Raw genomic sequence first — 18,608 nt, 5'->3', positions numbered from 1 at the left:
GTCATCACTGTCTATACTGTCTATACTGTCAACACTGTCTATACTGTCTATACTGTCTATACTGTCAACACTGGCTATACTGTCTATACTGTCAACACTGACTATACTGTCAACACTGTCTATACTGCCTATACTGTCTATACTGTCAACACTGTCTATACTGCCTATACTGTCTATACTGTCAACACTGGCTATACTGTCTATATTGTCAACACTGGCTATACTGTCTATACTGTCATAACTGTCTATACTGTCTATACTGTCAACACTGGCTATACTGTCTATACTGTCTATACTGTCAACACTGTCAACACTGTCTATACTGTCTATACTGTCAACACTGTCTATACTGTCTATACTGTCAACACTGTCTATACTGTCTATACTGTCTATACTGTCAACACTGTCTATACTGTCAACACTGTCTATACTGTCTATACTGTCATAACTGTCTATACTGTCTATACTGTCAACACTGTCTATACTGTCTATACTGTCTATACTGTCAACACTGTCTATACTGTCAACACTGTCTATACTGTCTATACTGTCAATACTGTCTATACTGCCTATACTGTCTATACTGTCAACACTGTCTATACTGCCTATACTGTCTATACTGTCAACACTGGCTATACTGTCTATATTGTCAACACTGGCTATACTGTCAACACTGTCAACACTGTCTATACTGGCTATACTGTCAACACTGTCTATACTGTCTATACTGTCAACACTGTCCATACTGTCTTTACTGTCTATACTGTCAACACTGTCTATACTGTCTATACTGTCAACACTGGCTATACTGTCTATACTGTCAACACTGTCTATACTGTCTATACTGTCTATACTGTCAACACTGGCTATACTGTCTATACTGTCAACACTGGCTATACTGTCAACACTGTCTATACTGTCTATACTGTCAACACTGTCTATACTGTCTATACTGTATATACTGTCAACACTGTCTATACTGTCTATACTGTCTATACTGTCTATACTGTCAACACAGTTTATACTGTCAACACTGTCTATACTATCAACACTGTCTATACTGTCTATACTGTCAACACTGTCTATACTGTCTATACTGTCTATACTGTCAACACTGGCTATACTGTCTATACTGTCAACACTGGCTATACTGTCAACACTGTCTATACTGGCTATACTGCCAACACTGGCTATACTGTCTATACTGTCAACACTGGCTATACTGTCAACACTGTCTATACTGTCCATACTGTCAACACTGTCTATACTGTCTATACTGTCAACACTGTCAACACTGTCTATACTGTCTATACTGTCTATACTGTCAACACTGTCTATACTGTCAACACTGTCTATACTGTCTATACTGTCAATACTGTCTATACTGCCTATACTGTCTATACTGTCAACACTGTCTATACTGCCTATACTGTCTATACTGTCAACACTGGCTATACTGTCTATATTGTCAACACTGGCTATACTGTCAACACTGTCTATACTGTCTATACTGTCAACACTGTCTATACTGTCAACACTGTCTATACTGTCTATACTGTCTATACTGTCAACACTGTCTATACTGTCTATACTGTCTATACTGTCTATACTGTCAACACTGTCTATACTGTCTATACTGTCTATACTATCTATATTGTCAACACTGTCTACACTGTCTATACTGTCTATACTGTCTATACTGTCAACACTGGCTATACTGTCAACACTGGCTATACTGTCAACACTGTCTATACTGTCTATACTGTACACACTGTCCATACTGTCAACACTGTCAACACTGTCTATACTGTCCATACTGTCTATACTGTCTATACTGTCTATACTGTCTACACTGTCTATACTGTACACACTGTTAACACTGTACACACTGTCAACACTGTCTATACTGTCAACACTGTCAACACTGTCAACACTGTCTATACTGTCTATACTGTCAACACTGTACACACTGTCAACACTGTCTATACTGTCAACACTGTCAACACTGTCAACACTGTCTATACTGTCAACACTGTCACCACTGTCAACACTGTCTATACTGTCAACACTGTCAACACTGTCTATACTGTCAACACTGTCTATACTGTCTATACTGTCAACACTGTCTATACTGTCTATACTGTCTATACTGTCAACACTGGCTATACTGTCTATACTGTCAACACTGGCTATACTGTCAACACTGTCTATACTGGCTATACTGTCAACACTGTCTATACTGTCTATACTGTCAACACTGTCTATACTGTCTATACTGTCTATACTGTCAACACTGGCTATACTGTCTATACTGTCTATACTGTCAACACTGGCTATACTGTCAACACTGTCTATACTGGCTATACTGTCAACACTGGCTATACTGTCAACACTGTTTATACTGTCAACACTGTCTATACTTTCTATACTGTCTATACTGTCAACACTGGCTATACTGTCAACACTGTCTATACTTTCTATACTGTCTATACTGTCAACACTGGCTATACTGGCTATACTGTCAACACTGTCTATACTGTCTATACTGTCAACACTGTCTATACTGTCTATACTGTCTATACTGTCAACACTGGCTATACTGTCTATACTGTCAACACTGGCTATACTGTCAACACTGTCTATACTGGCTATACTGTCAACACTGTCTATACTGTCTATACTGTCAACACTGTCTATACTGTCTATACTGTCTATACTGTCAACACTGGCTATACTGTCTATACTGTCTATACTGTCAACACTGGCTATACTGTCAACACTGTCTATACTGGCTATACTGTCAACACTGGCTATACTGTCAACACTGTTTATACTGTCAACACTGTCTATACTTTCTATACTGTCTATACTGTCAACACTGGCTATACTGTCAACACTGTCTATACTTTCTATACTGTCTATACTGTCAACACTGGCTATACTGGCTATACTGTCAACACTGTCTATACTGTCTATACTGTCAACACTGTCTATACTGTCTATACTGTCAACACTGGCTATACTGTCTATACTGTCAACACTGGCTATATTGTCAACACTGTCTATACTGTCTACACTGTCAACACTGTCTATACTGTCTATACTGTCTATACTGTCAACACTGTCTATACTGTCTATACTGTCTATACTGTCAACACTGGCTATACTGTCTATACTGTCAACACTGGCTATATTGTCAACACTGTCTATACTGTCTACACTGTCAACACTGTCTATACTGTCTATACTGTCTATACTGTTAACACTGGCTATACTGTCTAGACTGTCAACACTGGCTATACTGTCAACACTGTCTATACTGGCTTTACTGTCAACACTGTCTATACTGTCTATACTGTCATAACTGTCTATACTGTCTATACTGTCAACACTGGCTATACTGTCTATACTGTCTATACTGTCAACACTGTCAACACTGTCTATACTGGCTATACTGTCAACACTGTCTATACTGTCTATACTGTCAACACTGTCCATACTGTCTTTACTGTCTATACTGTCAACACTGTCTATACTGTCTATACTGTCAACACTGGCTATACTGTCTATACTGTCAACACTGTCTATACTGTCTATACTGTCTATACTGTCAACACTGGCTATACTGTCTATACTGTCAACACTGGCTATACTGTCAACACTGTCTATACTGTCTATACTGTCAACACTGTCTATACTGTCTATACTGTATATACTGTCAACACTGTCTATACTGTCTATACTGTCTATACTGTCTATACTGTCTACACTGTCTATACTGTCTATACTGTCAACACTGTCTATACTGTCTACACTGTCCATACTGTCAACACTGTCTATACTGTACACACTGTCAACACTGTACACACTGTCAACACTGTCAACACTGTCTATACTGTCAACACTGTCTATTCTGTCCATACTCTCTATACTGTCAACACAGTTTATACTGTCAACACTGTCTATACTGTCAACACTGTCTATACTATCAACACTGTCTATACTGTCTATACTGTCAACACTGTCTATACTGTACACACTGTCCATACTGTCAACACTGTCAACACTGTCTATACTGTCCATACTGTCAACACTGTCTATACTGTCTATACTGTCAACACTGTCAACACTGTCTATACTGTCTATACTGTCTATACTGTCAACACTGTCTATACTGTCAACACTGTCTATACTGTCTATACTGTCTATACTGTCAACACTGTCTATACTGTCTATACTGTCAACACAGTTTATACTGTCAACACTGTCTATACTGTCCTAACTGTCAACACTGTCTATACTGTCTATACTGTCAACACTGGCTATACTGTCTATACTGTCAACACTGGCTATACTGTCTATACTGTCAACACTGTCTTTACTGTCTATAATGTCTATACTGGCTATACTGTCAACACTGGCTATACTGTCAACACTGTCTATACTGGCTATACTGTCATCACTGTCTATACTGTCTATACTGTCAACACTGTCTATACTGTCTATACTGTCTATACTGTCAACACTGGCTATACTGTCTATACTGTCAACACTGACTATACTGTCAACACTGTCTATACTGGCTTTACTGTCAACACTGTCTATACTGTCTATACTGTCATAACTGTCTATACTGTCTATACTGTCAACACTGGCTATACTGTCTATACTGTCTATACTGTCAACACTGTCAACACTGTCTATACTGGCTATACTGTCAACACTGTCTATACTGTCTATACTGTCAACACTGTCCATACTGTCTTTACTGTCTATACTGTCAACACTGTCTATACTGTCTATACTGTCAACACTGGCTATACTGTCTATACTGTCAACACTGTCTATACTGTCTATACTGTCTATACTGTCAACACTGGCTATACTGTCTATACTGTCAATACTGGCTATACTGTCAACACTGTCTATACTGTCTATACTGTCAACACTGTCTATACTGTCTATACTGTATATACTGTCAACACTGTCTATACTGTCTATACTGTCTATACTGTCTATACTGTCAACACAGTTTATACTGTCAACACTGTCTATACTATCAACACTGTCTATACTGTCTATACTGTCAACACTGTCTATACTGTCTATACTGTCTATACTGTCAACACTGGCTATACTGTCTATACTGTCAACACTGGCTATACTGTCAACACTGTCTATACTGGCTATACTGTCAACACTGTCTATACTGTCTATACTGTCAATACTGTCTATACTGCCTATACTGCCTATACTGTCTATACTGTCAACACTGGCTATACTGTCTATATTGTCAACACTGGCTATACTGTCAACACTGTCTATACTGTCTATACTGTCAACACTGTCTATACTGTCTATACTGTCTATACTGTCAACACTGTCTATACTGTCTACACTGTCTATACTGTCTATACTGTCTATACTGTCAACACTGTCTATACTGTCTATACTGTCTATACAGTCAACACTGTCTATACTGGCTATACTGTCATCACTGTCTATACTGTCTATACTGTCAACACTGTCTATACTGTCTATACTGTCTATACTGTCAACACTGGCTATACTGGCTATACTGTCAACACTGACTATACTGTCAACACTGTCTATACTGGCTTTACTGTCAACACTGTCTATACTGTCTATACTGTCATAACTGTCTATACTGTCTATACTGTCAACACTGGCTATACTGTCTATACTGTCTATACTGTCAACACTGTCAACACTGTCTATACTGGCTATACTGTCAACACTGTCTATACTGTCTATACTGTCAACACTGTCCATACTGTCTTTACTGTCTATACTGTCAACACTGGCTATACTGTCTATACTGTCAACACTGTCTATACTGTCTATACTGTCTATACTGTCAACACTGGCTATACTGTCTATACTGTCAACACTGGCTATACTGTCAACACTGTCTATACTGTCTATACTGTCAACACTGTCTATACTGTCTATACTGTCTATACTGTCAACACTGGCTATACTGTCTATACTGTCAACACTGGCTATACTGTCAACACTGTCTATACTGTATATACTGTCAACACTGTCTATACTGTCTATACTGTCTATACTGTCAACACTGGCTATACTGTCTATACTGTCAACACTGGCTATACTGTCAACACTGTCTATACTGTATATACTGTCAACACTGTCTATACTGTCTATACTGTCAACACTGGCTATACTGTCAACACTGTCTATACTGTATATACTGTCAACACTGTCTATACTGTCTATACTGTCAACACTGGCTATACTGTCAACACTGTCTATACTGTATATACTGTCAACACTGTCTATACTGTCTATACTGTCAACACTGGCTATACTGTCAACACTGTCTATACTGTATATACTGTCAACACTGTCTATACTGTCTATACTGTCTACACTGGCTATACTGTCAACACTGTCTATACTGTCTATACTGTCAACACTGGCTATACTGTCAACACTGTCTATACTGTATATACTGTCAACACTGTCTATACTGTCTATACTGTCTATACTGTCTATACAGTCTACACTGTCTATACTGTCTATACTGTCTATACTGTCTACACTGTCTATACTGTCAACACTGTCTATACTGTCTATACTGTCTATACTGTCTATACTGTCTATACTGTCTATACTGTCAACACTGTCTATACTGTCTATACTGTCTATACTGTCTATACTGTCTATACTGTCAACACTGTCTATACTGTCTATACTGTCTATACTGTCAACACTGTCTATACTGTCTATACTGTCTACACTGTCAATATATATTTCTTTATGTATTATTTGTGTATATTGTTTTGTACTACACAAGCGTTTCACTGTTGGAGCTAGAAACACAAGCGTTTCACTGTTGGAGCTAGAAACACAAGCGTTTCACTGTTGGAGCTAGAAACACAAGCGTTTCACTGTTGGAGCTAGAAACACAAGCGTTTCACTGTTGGAGCTAGAAACACAAGCGTTTCACTGTTGGAGCTAGAAACACAAGCGTTTCACTGTTGGAGCTAGAAACACAAGCTTTTCACTGTTGGAGCTAGAAACACAACAAGCGTTTCACTGTTAGAGCTAGAAACACAAGCATTTCACTGTTGGAGCTAGAAACACAAGCGTTTCACTGTTGGAGCTAGAAACACAAGCGTTTCACTGTTGGAGCTAGAAGCACAAGCATTTCACTGTTGGAGCTAGAAACACAAGCATTTCACTGCACCTGGGTAACATCTGCAAAATATGTGTATGCCATTGGATTTGATTTGATTTGACACACACGCCTACATACGCTCTCTCTCTCTCTCGCCCGCTCGCCCGCCCACCCACCCACACACACCACACACACACACACACACACACACACACACACACACACACACACACACACACACACACACACACACACACACACACACACACACACACACACACTCACACACACAGACTTGCTTCTCTCAGGCAGGTCTGAGGTAGTTATAGATGCGTTGAGGCCTCCTTGTTCCACCTCCTGTGTGGACTTGAACAGAGGGTTTTGAGCGATGTCTAGTCCTTTATGTCGAGGCTCTTCCCCTACACAATACAATACGAAACATTACAACTTTATTGATGCTTTTCACCTACACAATGCAATACAAAACATGACAACTTTATTGATGCTTTTCACCTACACAATGCAATACAAAACATTACAATCCAAAATAATAGCACTACATCTAGGCCCTCAGAGTAATTTGTTTCAGGGCCGTAGTTTATGCAGTACAATGCATTTGGAAAATATTCAGACCCAATCACTTTTTCCACATTTTGTTACGATACTGTCACGCCCTGGCCTTAGTTATCTTTGTTTTCTTTATTATTTTGGTTAGGCCAGGGTGTGACATGGGTGATTTATTGTGTTTTGTCTTGTCTAGGTTTTTTGTTGTTGTAGATTTATGGGGTTGTGTTCAGTTTGGGTGTCTAGGTAAGTCTAGATTGGTTCTCAATCAGAGGCTGCTGTCTATCGTTGTCTCTGATTGGGAACCATATTTAGGCAGCCATATTCTTTGGGTATTTTGTGGGTGATTGTTTCCTGTTTTTGTGTTTTATGCACCAGTTAGGACAGTTACGGTTTTCACGTTTATTGTTTTGTAGTTTGTTCATGTTTGAGTTTTCTTATTAAAGAACCATGAACTATAACCACGCTGTGTTTTGGTCCGCCTCTCCTTCCCAGGAAGAAAACCGTGACAGATACAGCCTTATTCTAAAATGGATGAAATATTATTTACCCCTGTCAATCTACACTCAATACCCCATAATGACATCACAATACCCCATAATGACATCACAATACCCCATAATGACATCACAATACCCCACAATGACAAAGTGTTTTTAGATTTTTTTTAAATAAAAAAATAAAACAGAAATACCTTATTAACGGAATTGATATTGGGTGCATCCTGTCCACTTGTTGTCACGCCCTGTGACACCCGATCCTAGACAGACGCCCAGTGAAGTATTTTGTGTTTTTCTTCATGTATTGGGTCAGGCCAGGGTGTGGCATGGAGTTTTTGTATTGTGGTGTGTTTTGTCTGGGGGTTTTGGTGTTTATGTTAGTGGGATTGTAGCTTATGGCTGTCTGGAGTGGTTCTCAATCAGAGGCAGGTGGTTATCGTTGTCTCTGATTGGGAACCATATTTAGGCAGCCATATTCTTTGGTTGTATTGTGGGTGATTGTCCTTAGTGTCTTGATGTCCTTGTTCCTGTCTAGGTTAGGTTACATCAGTATAGGCTGTTTCGGTTTTCATTACGTTTATTGTTTTTTGTAGTAATTGTATTTAGATTCGTGTTACGTTTGTTTATTAAAACATGGATCGTAATCTACACGCTGCATTTTGGTCCGACTCTCCTTCACCATTAGAAAACCGTTACAGAATCACCCACCACCAACGGACCAAGCAGCGTGTCAACAGGCAGGAGCAGCCCAAAGAGGAGATGCGCAATAAGGATTTCTGGACATGGGAGGAGATCCTTGACGGGAGAGGACCCTGGGCTAAACCAGGGGAGTGTAGCCACCCAAAGATGCAGCAGGAGAAGAGGCAACAGGAGCAGCAGGAGAAGAGGCAGCAGGAGAAGAGGCAACAGGAGCAGCAGGAGAAGAGGCAACAGGAGCAGCAGGAGAAGAGGCAACGGGAGCAGCAGGAGAAGAGGCAACAGGAGCAGCAGGAGAAGAGGCAACAGGAGCAGCAGGAGAAGAGGCAACAGGAGCAGCAGGAGAAGAGGCAGCAGGAGAAGAGGCAACAGGAGCAGCAGGAGAAGAGGCTACAGGAGCAGCAGGAGAAGAGGCAACAGGTGCAGCAGGAGAAGAGGCAACAGGAGCAGCAGGAGAAGAGGCAGCAGGAGAAGAGGCAACAGGAGCAGCAGGAGAAGAGGCAACAGGAGCAGCAGGAGAAGATGCAACAGGTGCAGCAGGAGAAGAGGCAACAGGTGCAGCAGGAGAAGAGGCAACAGGTGCAGCAGGAGAAGAGGCAACAGGTGCAGCAGGAGAAGAGGCAACAGGTGCAGCAGGAGAAGAGGCAACAGGTGCAGCAGGAGAAGAGGCAACAGGTGCAGCAGGAGAAGAGGCAACAGAGGCAGCAGGAGAAGAGGCAACAGAGGCAGCAGGAGAAGAGGCAACAGAGGCAGCAGGAGAAGAGGCAACAGAGGCAGCAGGAGAAGAGGCAACAGAGGCAGCAGGAGAAGAGGCAACAGAGGCAGCAGGAGAAGAGGCAACAGAGGCAGCAGGAGAAGAGGCAACAGAGGCAGCAGGAGAAGAGGCAACAGGAGCAGCAGGAGAAGAGGCAACAGGAGCAGCCCAAAGAGGAGGACAGTATGGAATATACTTCTTGGGAGGAGATAGACCGGTGGGCGGTCGACCCAGGGAATGTGCCGGAGCCCGCCTGGGATTCGATGGAGCAGTGCGCGGAAGGTTATCGGAGAATGGAGTTGGCGAAAGCTGAGAGGCGCAGATATGAGGAGGCAGCACGGCGACGCGGACGTAAGCCTGAGAATCGGCCCCAAAAATGTATTGGGGGGGGCTCAGGGAGAGTGAGTCAGGAGTCAGACCTGAGCCAACTCTCCCTGTTTATCGTGAGGAGCCAAGGAGGAGACCAGAACCAGAGCCGGTGTTGGAGGTGAGCGAAACAGAGACTGTGAAGGAGTTAATGGGGAAATTGGAGGAGAGAGAAATGAGGGAGTTGCTGTGTTGGTGCTTTTTGCATGGAATTCGCCCGACGGAACGTGTCGGGGATTTGATGGCACCTGGGTTAGCGCTCCATACTCGTCCTGAGGTGCGTGTTAGTCGGCTGGTGAAGATGGTGCCAGCCTCACGCACTAGGCCTCCTGTGCACATCCCTAGCCTTGCACGTCCTGTGCCAACACTGCTCTCAAGATCTCCAGTACGCCTTCACGGTCTAGCCCATCCTGTGCCACCTCCACACTCTAGTCCTCCGGTAGCAGCTCCCCGCACCAGGCTTCCTGTGCGTGTCCTCGATCCAGTACCACCAGTTCCAGCACCACGCACCAGGCCTTCAGTGCGCCTCGACTGTTCAGCGCAGCCAGAGCCTGTCTCCTCTCCTGCGCTGCCGGAGTCTCCCGCCTGTTTAGCGCAGCCGGAGCCTGTCTCCTTTCCTGCGCTGCCGGAGTCTCCCGCCTGTTTAGCGCAGCCGGAGCCTGTCTCCTTTCCTGCGCTGCCGGAGTCTCCCGCCTGTTTAGCGCAGCCAGAGCCTGTCTCCTCTCCTGCGCTGCCGGAGCCTCCCGCCTGTTCAGCGCAGCCAGAGCCTGTCTCCTCTCCTGCGCTGCCGGAGTCTCCCGCCTGTTTAGCGCGGCCAGAGCCTGTCTCCTCTCCTGCGCTGCCGGAGTCTCCCGCCTGTTTAGCGCAGCCAGAGCCTGTCTCCTCTCCTGCGCTGCCGGAGTCTCCCGCCTGTTTAGCGCAGCCAGAGCCTGTCTCCTCTCCTGCGCTGCCGGAGTCTCCCGCCTGTTTAGCGCGGCCAGAGCCTGTCTCCTCTCCTGCGCTGCCGGAGTCTCCCGCCTGTTTAGCGCGGCCAGAGCCTGTCTCCTCTCCTGCGCTGCCGGAGTCTCCCGCCTGTTTAGCGCTGTCGGAGCCTTTCTCTTCTCCTGCGCTGCCGGAGTCTCCAGTCTGCCCAGCGCCGCCAGTGCCCCCAGTCTGCCCAGCGCCGCCAGTCTGCCCAGCGCCGCCAGTCTGCCCAGCGCCGCCAGTCTGCCCAGCGCCGCCAGTGCTCCCAGTCTGCCCAGCGCCGCCAGTCTGCCCAGCGCCGCCAGTCTGCCCAGCGCCGCCAGTCTGCCCAGCGTCGCCAGTGCTCCCAGTCTGCCCAGCGCCGCCAGTCTGCCCAGCGCCGCCAGTCTGCCCAGCGCCGCCAGTCTGCCCAGCGCCGCCAGTCTGCTCAGCGCCGCCAGTCTGCCCAGCGCCACCAGTCTGCCCAGCGCCGCCAGTGCTCCCAGTCTGCCCAGCGCCGCCAGTCTGCCCAGCGCCGCCAGTCTGCCCAGCGTCGCCAGTGCTCCCAGTCTGCCCAGCGCCGCCAGTCTGCCCAGCGCCGCCAGTCTGCCCAGCGCCGCCAGTCTGCCAGACTCTTCCAGGTCTGCCAGTCAACCAGACTCTTCCAGATCTGCCAGTCAGCCAGACTCTTCCAGATCTGCCAGTCAGCCAGACTCTTCCAGATCTGCCAGTCAACCAGACTCTTCCAGATCTGCCAGTCAGCCAGACTCTTCCAGATCTGCCAGTCAGCCAGACTCTTCCAGATCTGCCAGTCAGCCAGACTCTTCCAGATCTGCCAGTCAGCCAGACTCTTCCAGATCTGCCAGTCAGCCAGACTCTTCCAGATCTGCCAGTCAGCCAGGATCTTCCAGAGGTGCCAGTCGGCCAGGATCTGCCAGTAGCACCAGTCAGCCAGGATCTGCCAGTCAGCCAGGATCTGCTGAGACCACCAGCCAGCCAGGATCTGGTAGATCTATCTACCTGCCTGAGCTTCCTCTCACTCCCGAGCTTCCTCTCACTCCCGAGCTTCCTCTCACTCCCGAGCTTCCTCTCACTCCCGAGCTTTCTCTCACTCCCGAGCTTTCTCTCACTCCCGAGCTTTCTCTCACTCCCGAACTGTCCTTCAGTCCCGAACTGTCCTTCAGTCCCGATCTGCTCCTCAGTCCAGTGGGGTTCTGGGTGAGGACTACTAGGCCATGGTCGGCGGCGAGGGTGGACTATCCAGGGACGCGAGGAGAGGGGACTAAGACATTTATTGAGTGGGGTCCACGTCCCGCGCCGGAACCGCCACCATGGACAGACGCTCACCCGGACCCTCCCTATTTGTTTTGAGGTGCGTTCGGGAGTCCGCACCTTAGGGGGGGGGTTCTATCACGCCCTGGTCTAAGTATTTTGTGTTTTTCTTCATGTATTGGGTCAGGCCAGGGTGTGGCATGGAGTTTTTGTATTGTGGTGTGTTTTGTCTGGGGGTTTTGGTGTTTATGTTAGTGGGATTGTAGCTTAGTAGGGTGTTCTAGGAAAGTCTATGGCTGTCTGGAGTGGTTCTCAATCAGAGGCAGGTGGTTATCGTTGTCTCTGATTGGGAACCATATTTAGGCAGTCATATTCTTTGGTTGTATTGTGGGTGATTGTCCTTAGTGTCTTGATGTCCTTGTTCCTGTCTAGGTTAGGTTACATCAGTATAGGCTGTTTCGGTTTTCATTACGTTTATTGTTTTTTGTAGTATTTGTATTTAGATTCGTGTTACGTTTGTTTATTAAAACATGGATCGTAATATACACGCTGCATTTTGGTCCGACTCTCCTTCACCATTAGAAAACCGTTACACTTGTGGTAAATTCAATTGATTGGACATGATTTGGAAAGGCACATGCATGTACAGTATATATAAGGTCCCACAGTTGACAGTGCATGTCAGAGCAACAACCAAGCCATGAGGTCGAAGGATTTGTCCGTGGTGCTCCGAGACAGGATTGTGTCGAGGCACAGATCTGGGGAAGGGCACCAAAACATTTCTGTAGCATTGTGGCATCAACATTCTTAAATGGAAGAAGTTTGGAAGCACCAAGACTAAACATATGTTTACATTGTGTAGATCATATAGAAAAGCTAAATAAACAATCAAAAACGAACAGTAAATATTACAAAAGTTAATATTTTGTTTTAAAGATGTGCAAATAGTACTAAAGGGAAAATAAATCAACATAAATATGTGTTGTATTTACAATGGTGTTTCTTCTTCACTGGTTGCCCTTTTCTCGTGGCAGCAGGTCACAAATCTTGCTGCTGTAATGTCACACTGTGGTATTTCACCCTGTAGATATGGGAGTTTATCCAAATTGGGTTTGTTTTCGAATTCTTTGTGGGTCTGTGTAATTTGAGGGAAAATATGTCTCTCTAATATGGTCATACATTGGGCAGGAGGTTAGGAAGTGCAGCTCAGTTTCCACCTCATTTTGTGGGCAGTGAGCACATAGCCTGTCTTCTTTTGAGAGCCATGTCTGCCTACGGCGGCCTTTCTCAATAGCGAGGCTATGCTCACTGAGTCTGTACATAGTCAAAGCTTTCCTTAATTTCAAGTATTCTGCCACTGTGTACTCTCTGTTTAGGGCCAAATAGCATTCTAGTTTGCTCAGTTTTTTTGTTAATTATTTCCAATGTGTCAAGTAATTATCTTTTTGTTTTCTCATGATTTGGTTTGGCCCAATTGTGTTGCTGTCCTGGGGCTCTGTGGGGTGTGTTTGTGAACAGAGCCCCAGGACCAGCTTGCTTAGGGGACTCTTCTCCAGGTTCATCCCTCTGTAGGTGATGACTTTGTTATGGAAGGTTTGGGAATCACTTCCTTTTAAGTGGTTGTAGATTTTAACGGCTCTTTTCTGGATTTTATCATTAGCAGGTATCAGCTTAATTCTGCTCTGCATGCATTATTTGGTGTTTTACATTGTACACAGAGGTTATTTTCACAGAATTCTACATGCAGACTCTCAATTTGGTGTCTTGGTTGGTGAGCGGACCCCAGACCTCACAACCATAAAGGGCAATGGGCTCTATGGCTGATTCAAGTATTTTTAGCCAGATCCTAATTGGTATGTTGAATTTGATGTTCCTTTTGATGAAATAAAGGCTCTTCTCTCTCTCTGGTTCTCTCTCTCTCTGGTTCTCTCTCTCTCTGGTTCTCTCTCTCTCGTTCTCTCTCTGGTTCTCTCTCTCTCAGGTTCTCTCTCTCTGGTTCTCTCTCTGGTTCTCTCTCTGGTTCTCTCTCTCTCTCTCGTTCTCTCTCTCATTCTCTCTCTGGTTCTCTCTCTCTCTCTGGTTCTCTCTCTCCGGTTCTCTCTCTCTGACGTAGATAGTGTTACAACATACATTGCCAAAGCAAACATATAGACACGCCAAATCAATGACAAGGCAGATAGATAATTTTAGGAAAAATAATACTAGTCAATGAATAGTAACAATTAACAGGACATTAGAATAACAACAAAATAGTGAGAAAGACACCGATAGGAATGTTATTGGTCTGGCTGGGTTTTTTGGGTTTCAAAATGTTTGTATTTCTTTTCAATTTTGGGAAATAGGTAACATTCACTCTCTCTGGTTCTCTCTCTCTGGTTCTCTCTGGTTCTCTCTGGTTCTCTCTCTTTCTGGTTTTCTCCCTCTCTCTCTGGTTCTCTCTCTTTCTGGTTTTCTCCCTCTCTTTCTGGTTTTCTCCCTCTCTCTCTGGTTCTCTCTCTCTCTCTGGTTCTCTCTCTCTCTCTCTGGTTCTCTCTCTCTGGTTCTCTCTCTCTCTGGTTCTCTCTCTCTCTGGTTCTCTCTCTCTCTCTCTCTGGTTCTCTCTCTCTCTGGTTCTCTCTCTCTCTCTGGTTATATTTTCTCTCCTCTACTAATCTGCATTTCTGAGCAGATCATTGTATCACCTGGGGCGTGAGAGAGGAGCCAATTTCCAGATGGCGTTTCCAATGCGTGACATATCCTCAATTTGAGATGTACAGTAACACACTGACAATTCCACTTCTTCTACACAGTCTCTATCAGTCCTAGGAAGGAGGATGATATGTAGAAACACGCACGCACGCATGCACTCGCACGCACACACACACACACACACACACACACACACACACACGCGGAACGTGTCCAGTGGTGAATATGTATAGTACCAGTCCAAAGTTTGGACTCATTCAAGGGTTTTTCATTATTTTTGACTATTTTCTACATTGTAGAATAATAGTGAAGACGTCAAAACTATGAGATAACACATACGGAATCATGTAGTAACCAAAAAAGTGTTAAACAAATCCAAATATATTTGAGATTTGAGATTCTTCAGAGTTGCCACCCTTTACCTTGATGACAGTTTTGCACATTCTTGGCATTCTCTCAACCAGCTTCATGAGGTAGTCACCTGGAATGCATTTCAATTAACAGGTGTGCCTTGTTAAAAGTTCATGTGTGGAATTACTTAATGCATTTGAGCCAATCAGTTGTGTTGTGACAAGGTAGGGGTGGTATACAGAAGATAGACATATTTGGTGAAAGACCAAGTCCATATTATGGCAAGAACAGCTCAAATAAGCAAACATATTCCATCATTATTTTAAGACATGAAGTTCAGTCAATGCAGAAAATGTCAAGAACATTGAAAGTTTCTTCAAGTGCAGTTGCTAAAACCATCAAGCGCTATGATGAAACTGGCTCTCATGAGGACCGCCACAGGAAAGGAAGACCCAGAGTTACCTCTGCTGCTGAGGATAAATTCATTAGAGTTACCAGCCTCAGATTGCAGCCCAAATAAATGCTTCACAGAGTTCAAGTAACAGACACATCTCAACATCAACTGTTCAGAGGAGACTGCGTGAATCAGGCATTTCATGGTTGAATTGTTTCCAAGAAACCACTACTAAAGGACAGCAATAAGAAGAAACTTGCTTGGGCCAAGAAACACGAGCAATGAACATTAGACCGGTGGAAATATGTCCTTTGGTCTGATGAGTCCAAATCTGATATTTTTGGTTCCAACCACCGTGTGTTTTTGCGACACAGAGTAGGTGAACGGACGATCTCTCCTGAACTAGATATCTAACGTCGCGTCTCAAATAGAACCCTAATTTCTACTTATTACCAGGGCTCATAGATCAAAGGTAGGGTGCCATTTGGGGTCTAAAGTAGTGCACTATGTAGGGAATAGGGTGCCATTTGGTGTCTAAAGTAGTGCACTATGTAGGGAATAGGGTGCCATTAGGTATCTAAAGTAGTGCACTATGTAGGGAATAGGGTGCCATTAGGTGTCAAAAGTAGTGCACTATGTAGGGAATAGGGTGCCATTAGATGTCTAAAGTAGTGCACTATGTAGGGAATAGGGTGCCATTTGAGGTCTAAAGTAGTGCACTATGTAGGGAATAGGGTGCCATTAGGGGTCTAAAGTAGTGCACTATGTAGGGAATAGGGTGCCATTTGGTGTCTAAAGTAGTGCCCTATGTAGGGAATAGGGTGCCATTTGGGGTCTAAAGTAGTGCACTATGTAGGGAATAGGGTGCCATTAGGTGTCTAAAGTAGTGCACTATGTAGGGAATAGGGTACCATTAGGTGTCTAAAGTAGTGCACTATGTAGGGAATAGGCTGCCATTTGGGGTCTAAAGTAGTGCACTATGTAGGGAATAGGGTGCCATTAGGTGTCTAAAGTAGTGCACTATGTAGGGAATAGGGTGCCATTAGGTGTCTAAAGTAGTGCACTATGTAGGGAATAGGGTGCCATTTGGTGTCTAAAGTAGTGCACTATGTAGGGAATAGGGTGCCATTAGGTGTCTAAAGTAGTGCACTATGTAGGGAATAGGGTGCCATTAGGTGTCTAAAGTAGTGCACTATGTAGGGAATTGGGTGCCATTTGGTGTCTAAAGTAGTGCACTATGTAGGGAATAGGGTGCCATTTGGTGTCTAAAGTAGTGCACTATGTAGGGAATAGGGTGCCATTAGGTGTCTAAAGTAGTGCACTATGTAGGGAATAGGGTGCCATTAGGTGTCAAAAGTAGTGCACTATGTAGGGAATAGGGTGCCATTAGGGGTCTAAAGTAGTGCACTATGTAGGGAATAGGGTGCCATTTGGGGTCTAAAGTAGTGCACTATGTAGGGAATATGGTTCCATTTGGGACTCAGCGTAGATATCTAGTTTAGGTGGCTCTAAGTTCTCTCACGACTCCCCTTCATAGCATGTTGAACGCTGCCCTCTTAGGCAGATGATGAGGTGGAGCCCGAGTGGCTAATAAGTTTTCACATTTCTTCTAGATTATCGTGTTCTTCCCTAAAGAGGAGGAACAGTATACATTATATCAATTTGTGGGATGGAAATATACTATAAGATTTAGCATTTTCAACAGTACTCGTAATTATCACAAGTAACATCACTCGGTTGGCAGATCATGGCGCTTGCAACATCAGGGTTGTGGGTTCAATTCCCGGGGACCACCCATGTGTAAAATGTAAGTCATTAACTGTCATTGTGGGTAAAGCGTCTGCTAAATGGCATAAAACGTCACTGCATAGTTACCACATAGTTAACATAGTTACCACATAGTTAACATAGTTACCACATAGTTACCACATAGTTACCTCACAGTTAACATAGTTACCACATAGTTACCACATAGTTAACATAGTTACCACATAGTTACCACATAGTTACCTCACAGTTAACATAGTTACCACATAGTTACCACATAGTTAACATAGTTACTACATAGTTACCACATAGTTACCACATAGTTAACATAGTTACCACATAGTTAACATAGTTACCACATAGTTAACATAGTTACTACATAGTTACCACATAGTTACCTAAGCAGTTAACATAGTTACCACATAGTTAGCATAGTTACAACATAGTTAACATAGTTACCTCACAGTTAACATAGTTACCACATAGTTACCACATAGTTAACATAGTTACCACATAGTTACCACATATTTACCTCACAGCTAACATAGTTACCACATAGTTACCACATAGTTAACATAGTTACCACATAGTTACCACATAGTCACCTCACAGTTAACATAGTTACCACATAGTTAACATAGTTACTACATAGTTACCACATAGTTACCACATAGTTAATATAGTTACCACATAGTTAACATAGTTACCACATAGTTAACATAGTTACTACATAGTTACCACATAGTTACCCAAACAGTTAACATAGTTACCACATAGTCAACATAGTTACCACATAGTTACCACATAGTTACCACATAGTTACCTCACAGTTACACATAGTTACAACATAGTTATCACATAGTCAACATAGTTACCACATAGTTAACATAGTTACTACATAGTTACCACATAGTTACCACATATTTAACATAGTTACTACATAGTTAACATAGTTACCACATAGTTAACATAGTTACTACATAGTTACCACATAGTTAACATAGTTACCACATAGTTACCACATAGTTAACATAGTTACTACATAGTTACCACATAGTTACCACATAGTTAACATAGTTACTACATAGTTAACATAGTTACCACATAGTTAACATAGTTACTACATAGTTACCACATAGTTACCTAAAC

Source organism: Oncorhynchus nerka, linkage group LG9b, assembly GCF_034236695.1.
Source record: "Oncorhynchus nerka isolate Pitt River linkage group LG9b, Oner_Uvic_2.0, whole genome shotgun sequence".
Lineage (NCBI taxonomy): Eukaryota > Metazoa > Chordata > Actinopteri > Salmoniformes > Salmonidae > Oncorhynchus > Oncorhynchus nerka.
The sequence above is the reverse complement of the archived record's forward strand: the minus strand, read 5'-3'. Positions refer to the sequence as shown.